This window comes from Mus musculus, chromosome 7 (assembly GCF_000001635.26).
Source record: "Mus musculus strain C57BL/6J chromosome 7, GRCm38.p6 C57BL/6J".
Classification (NCBI taxonomy): domain Eukaryota; kingdom Metazoa; phylum Chordata; class Mammalia; order Rodentia; family Muridae; genus Mus; species Mus musculus.
In genome coordinates this window covers 38,365,746-38,371,326 of record NC_000073.6, presented here as the reverse complement: position 1 = coordinate 38,371,326, position 5,581 = coordinate 38,365,746, and the positions used below count along the sequence as shown (strand labels likewise).

The following is a 5,581-nucleotide window of genomic DNA, read 5'->3' as shown; positions in this document are numbered from 1 at the left end:
TGGATTTCCTGGATGTTTTGAGTTAGTATCTTTTTGCATTTTCCATTTTCTTTGATTGTTGTGCTGATGTTCTCTACAGAATCTTCTGCACCTAAGATTCTCTCTTTCATCTCTTGTATTCTGTTGCTGATGCTCGCTTCTACGTTTCCAGATTTCTTTCCTAGGGTTTCTATCTCCAGCGTTGCCTCACTTTGCGTTTTCTTTATTGTGTCTACTTCCCTTTTTAGGTCTTGGATGGTTTTATTCAATTCCCTCACCTGTTTGGTTGTGTTTTCCTGCAATTCTTTAAGGGATTTTTGTGCTTCCTCTTTAATGTCTTCTACCTGTTTAGCAGTGTTCTCCTGTATTTCTTTAAGTGAGTTATTAAAGTCCTTCTTGATGTCCTCTACCATCATCATGAGATATGCTTTTAAATCCAGGTGTAGCTTTTTGGGTGTGTTGGGGTGCCCTGGACTGGGCAAAGCGGGAGAGCTGGGTTCTGATGATGGTAAGTGGTCTTGGTTTCTGTTAGTAGGTTTGTACGTTTGCCTTTCGCCATCTAATAATCTCTGGAGTTAGTTGTTATAGTTGTCTCTGTTTGGAGATTGTTCCTCTGGTGATTCTGTTACCCTCTATCAGCAGACCTGGGAGACTAGCTCTCTCTTCTGAGTTTCAGTGGTCAGAGTACTCTCTGCAGCAAGCTCTCCTCTTACAGGGAAGGTGCACAGATATCTGGGGTTCGGACCTCCCTCCTAGCTGAAGACGAAGGCCCAAAACAGGACCTTTCCCACAAGGTGTGTTGCTTTGGCCTGTCCAGACGCTGTTAGCTTCTGTAGTCCACACTCTCTTCTGTGCAGACTACATTCGGAGGAGTCTCAGAACCAAGATATCTTCCGCCAATGCTGAGGCAAAGCCCTCGAGGGCTGGGCAGACAACTATCCTCTGGCTGAGAAGGTGGCCAGATGTCTGGAGGCCGAAAAGGGCGCTACCTCAGAAGCTCTGTGGCTCCCGTCTTTCCCAGAAGCTGTTAGCTTCTGTAGTGCACACTCTCACCTGTGCAGACTACTATCCGAGGAGTCCTGGAACCAAGATGGCTCCCACCAATCCTCAGACAAAGGCCTCCCGGGCCGGGCGGACACCTGTCCTCTGGCCGGGAAGGTGGCTCGATGTCTGGAGCCCGAAAAGGGCACTGCCTCAGAAGTTCTGTGGCTCCTGCCTGCCCCAGGAGATTTGAGCTTCTATAGTGCACACTCTAAACTGTGCAGACTACTTTCAGTGGAGTCCCGGAACCAAGATGGCTCTTTCCTACGTTTTCTATCTCCAGAGTTGCCTTTTTGGGTTTTCTTTATTGTGTCTACTTCCCTTCTTAGGTCTTGGGTGGTTTTATTCAGTTCCATCACCTGTTTGGTCATGTTTTCCTCTAGTTCTTTGAGGGATTTTTGTGCTTCCTCTTTAAGGTCTTCTACCTATTTAGCAGTGTCCTCCTGTATATCTTTACGTGAGTTATTGAAGTCCTTCGTAATGTCCTCTACCATCATCATGAGATATGGTTTAAATCCAAGTCTAGCTTTTTGGGTGTGCTGGATTGCCCAGGACTGGGTGGGGTTGGAGTGCTGCGTTCTGATGATGGTGAGTGGTCTTGGTTTTTGTTAGTAAGATTCTTTTTTTTTCCATTTTTTATTAGGTATTTAGCTCATTTACATTTCCAATGCTATACCAAAAGTCCCCCATACCCACCCACCCCCACTCCCCTACCCACCCACTCCCCTTTTTTGGTCCTGGCATTCCCCTGTACTGGGGTATATAAAGTTTGCGTGTCCAATGGGCCTCTCTTTCCAGTGATGGCTGCCTAGGCCATCTTTTGATACATATGCAGCTAGAGTCAAGAGCTCCGGGGTACTGGTTAGTTCATAATGTTGTTCCACCTATAGGGTTGCAGATCCCTTTAGCTTCTTGGGTACTTTCTCTAGCTCCTTCATTGGGGACCATGTGATCCATCCAATAGCCGACTGTGAGCATCCACTTCTATGTTTGCTAGAACCTGGCATACTCTGACAAGAGACAGCTATATCAGGGCCCTTTCAGCATAATCTTGCTAGTGTATGCAATGGTGTCAGCATTTGGAAGCTGATTATGAGATGGATCCCCGGATATGGCAGTCTCTACATGGTCCATCTTTTTATCTCAGCTCCAAACTTTGTCTCTGTACCTCCTTCCAAGGGTGTTTTGTTCCCACTTATAAGAAGGGGTATAGTGTCCACACTTCAGTCTTCATTTTTCTTCAGTTTCATGTGTTTAGGAAATTGTATCTTATATCTTGGATATCCTAGGTTTTGGACTAATATCCACTTATCAGTGAGTACATATTGTGTGAGTTCCTTTGTGAATGTGTTACCTCACTCAGGATGATGCCCTCCAGGTCCATCCATTTGCCTAGGAATTTCATAAATTCATTCTTTTTAATAGCTGAGTAGTACTCCATTGTGTAGATGTACCACATTTTCTGTATCCATTCCTCTGTTGAGGGGCATGTGGGTTCCTTCCAGCTTCTGGCTATTATAAATAAGGCTGCTATGAACATAGTGGAGCATGTGTCCTTCTTACCAGTTGGGGCATCTTCTGGATATATGCCCAGGAGAGGTATTGCTGGATCCTCCGGTAGTACTATATCCAGTTTTCTGAGGAACCGCCAGACTGATTTCCAGAGTGGTTGTACAAGCCTGCAATCCCACCAACAATGGAGGAGTGTTCCTCTTTCTCCACATCCACGCCAGCATCTGCTGTCACCTGAATTTTTGATCTTAGCCATTCTGACTGGTGTGAGGTGGAATCTCAGGGTTGTTTTGATTTGCATTTCCCAGATGATTAAGGATGTTGAACATTTTTTCAGGTGCTTCTCTGCCATTCGGTATTCCTCAGGTGAGAATTCTTTGTACAGTTCTGAGCCCCATTTTTTAATGGGGTTATTTGATTTTCTGAAGTCCACCTTCTTGAGTTCTTTGTATATGTTGGATATTAGTCCCCTATCTGATTTAGGATAGGTAAAGATCCTTTCCCAATCTGTTGGTGGTCTTTTTGTCTTATTGACGGTGTCGTTTGCCTTGCAGAAACTTTGGAGTTTCATTAGGTCCCATTTGTCAATTCTCTTTTTTTTTTCCGTTTTTTATTAGGTATTTCGCTCATTTACATTTACAGCTGATTATCCAGCCCCAGCTAATCAAAACTGAAATTTTACAAGTCAGGCCTCCATCTTCTGCATTGTTCTCAACAGTGTCTTCCAAGCTCCTACACGACATCCCACAGAGCTCTTAACACCAAATGGATCTTTTAGCCCAAACTTCCTAAGTCCTTCCATTAACATGGTCAGATTGTCACAGGAATACCACACTAGGCTGGAACCAATTTTCCTGCAATGCTACAAAGGGAGAAAATCATATTTACCATATACTGACTTTTTCCTTGCCTCTTTTGCAATGGTGGAACTGGATACATCCCTGGGATTGTCACCTAGGGCCCAAATAATTTGTCTGCTGCAGAGTCCAGAATTCTACATCATTTGCACCCCGGTTTCCCAGAGGAAGACACCATCTGTTGATGGGGACGGGCCATTAACAACACCTATCCCTAGCCCTTCAGAATTCCTTGCCTTGCCTCCAACTCCAAGCTCTGAACAAACAGAGATTAAAAACATGCATGAGATGGAAGTTGAGCATTTGATGCCTCGGGATGCCTATGAGGGTACTAAAGAAAACCAAGACCCATCATTCCTCCCTTTTTCACACCCTGGCTTGCAGCAGCCTCTGCACTGCACTGACACTGGGAGCCTAAGACAGACGTTTGCTTCTAACAATGCCAGCTTGGGGGGCATCCACCTGGGTCTGGAAGAGAAAGGAACACTGGACATTTTGATGGTGTCCACTATTGACTTTGCAGATATCACTACATTGGTGGCAGATATTCACCTTCCCCAACTCTTCAACTTCCTCACAGGCCTAGATCAATACCAAGATTCAACAGTAACTGAATCCAAAGACTCCACAGTCATGTGGAGGGATCAGGCCCAGGAAAACTCCAGAGTCATCAGTGGGTTCTCTGAATAGCTGAGAAAGAAAGATCATAACACCTCTGAGTTGATTGATGGAGCTCCTCATTCCAAAAATCCAAAACTGGGATCTGATGGAGGAAGAAGGGGCTATGGTCAGTGTTGGGGTCAGTGACAGGGCTATTGACAACATGGCTAAGGACTTGGAGGGGAAAGCTCCCAAAGTGTCACCCATCATGCCCAGCAGAGTTAGGGGACAAGGGCAAGACAAGACCAAATGGATCAGAGAAAATAATTCCAAGAAAACAGAGGAGTTCAAGAAGTCAAGGAACAGAGTCAAAGCTGAAGAGAAGCCCACCATCCCCAAGACCAAGATAAAGAGGGATCTACCTGAGCTTAGCCACAACAGCTTTAAAAAGCCTAGAACCCACCTTGGCATGCACATGCTGGAGTCTGTGCAAGTCTTCCACCCTCTTGAGAAGAAGAGTGAGAAGAACCCTGCCACCACTTCTTCCCAGGCTCTGGGAACTTCTAGCAGCAACAAATATCCTGGGCCAGGCCCAGCCACAACAGTACTACAGGATATGCCACATGAGAGCCAGGGCCCTGACAAAACTCCAGGCAAGGTTCAGAGAGCAGAGAGCAGTGCTCTCAAGGACTGTCCATCTCAGTCTCAGTATGAGGTGCCCCCAGCTGGGAAGGTCAAGTTAGTACCTCTGCCTTTCCCAACCCAGGACCATCCTCAAACCAGACCTGTTTCTAGAAAGCCCCTCAATCTGGCTTCACACAGGCCCACTACAGCTTACTCTGAGAGGTGTCATTTTCACTCAGCTCAGCTTACTACACTCAAGCCATCCCAACCACCTTCTATCAGCAAATCTTTGATGGCTTCTGCCAAGCCAGCTCTGCCAATTTCTTCAAGTGCCACATGATCTAATGTAACCAACATCGTCCACATGAGCACTGTGCCTCAGTAAGGCACCTTGAGGCCTACATCCTATAGAGAGCCATCTCAGACTTCCCTCCAGAGGGAGCTTCTTTCTGCTGCCAAGAAGAAGATGCCATCACCTCTTGAACCTCAAACTCAATATCTGTTGCAAGACTTCAGCTGCCAACCCATTCCATGGAGAAAAGTCGACATTCTGGGACCAGTCGTCTCACAGCCCATCACAAAAGAGCAGAGGCCAGAGAGGGAGGCCATGAAGAGGAGGGCTCAACAGGAGCAAGAGAATGCTGCCAAGTACACCTCTCCTGGGAAACTGCAGCTTTTTCTCCAGAGGGATAAAATATGGAAATTTCCTGGTACTATGGCTATGCAATGTAAGAGCTGCCCAGATCTTTCAGTGTGGACAAGGATAAATGTAGACACTGATACATACATATACATGAGTATTATATAAATGTGTAGTAGTGACATGGGTACATCTGAGTTATGTAAATGTTTGTTTATAGAAATTGACAGACAAATTTTCTATCATACTTGTAAATATTTAAACAGTAATATTTACTGGAGAAATTTAAGTAAATCCTTTAATTTATGGTATATAGAGGATTTGTTTT

The 5,581-nt window shown here is 45.3% G+C and overlaps 1 pseudogene; it reads left to right on the top strand.

The window, feature by feature from the left end:
* Positions 1 to 3,452: 3,452 nt before the first annotated feature.
* Gm4451 lies at positions 3,453 to 5,345 on the top strand (annotated as a pseudogene).
* The last annotated feature ends 236 nt before the right edge of the window (positions 5,346 to 5,581 follow it).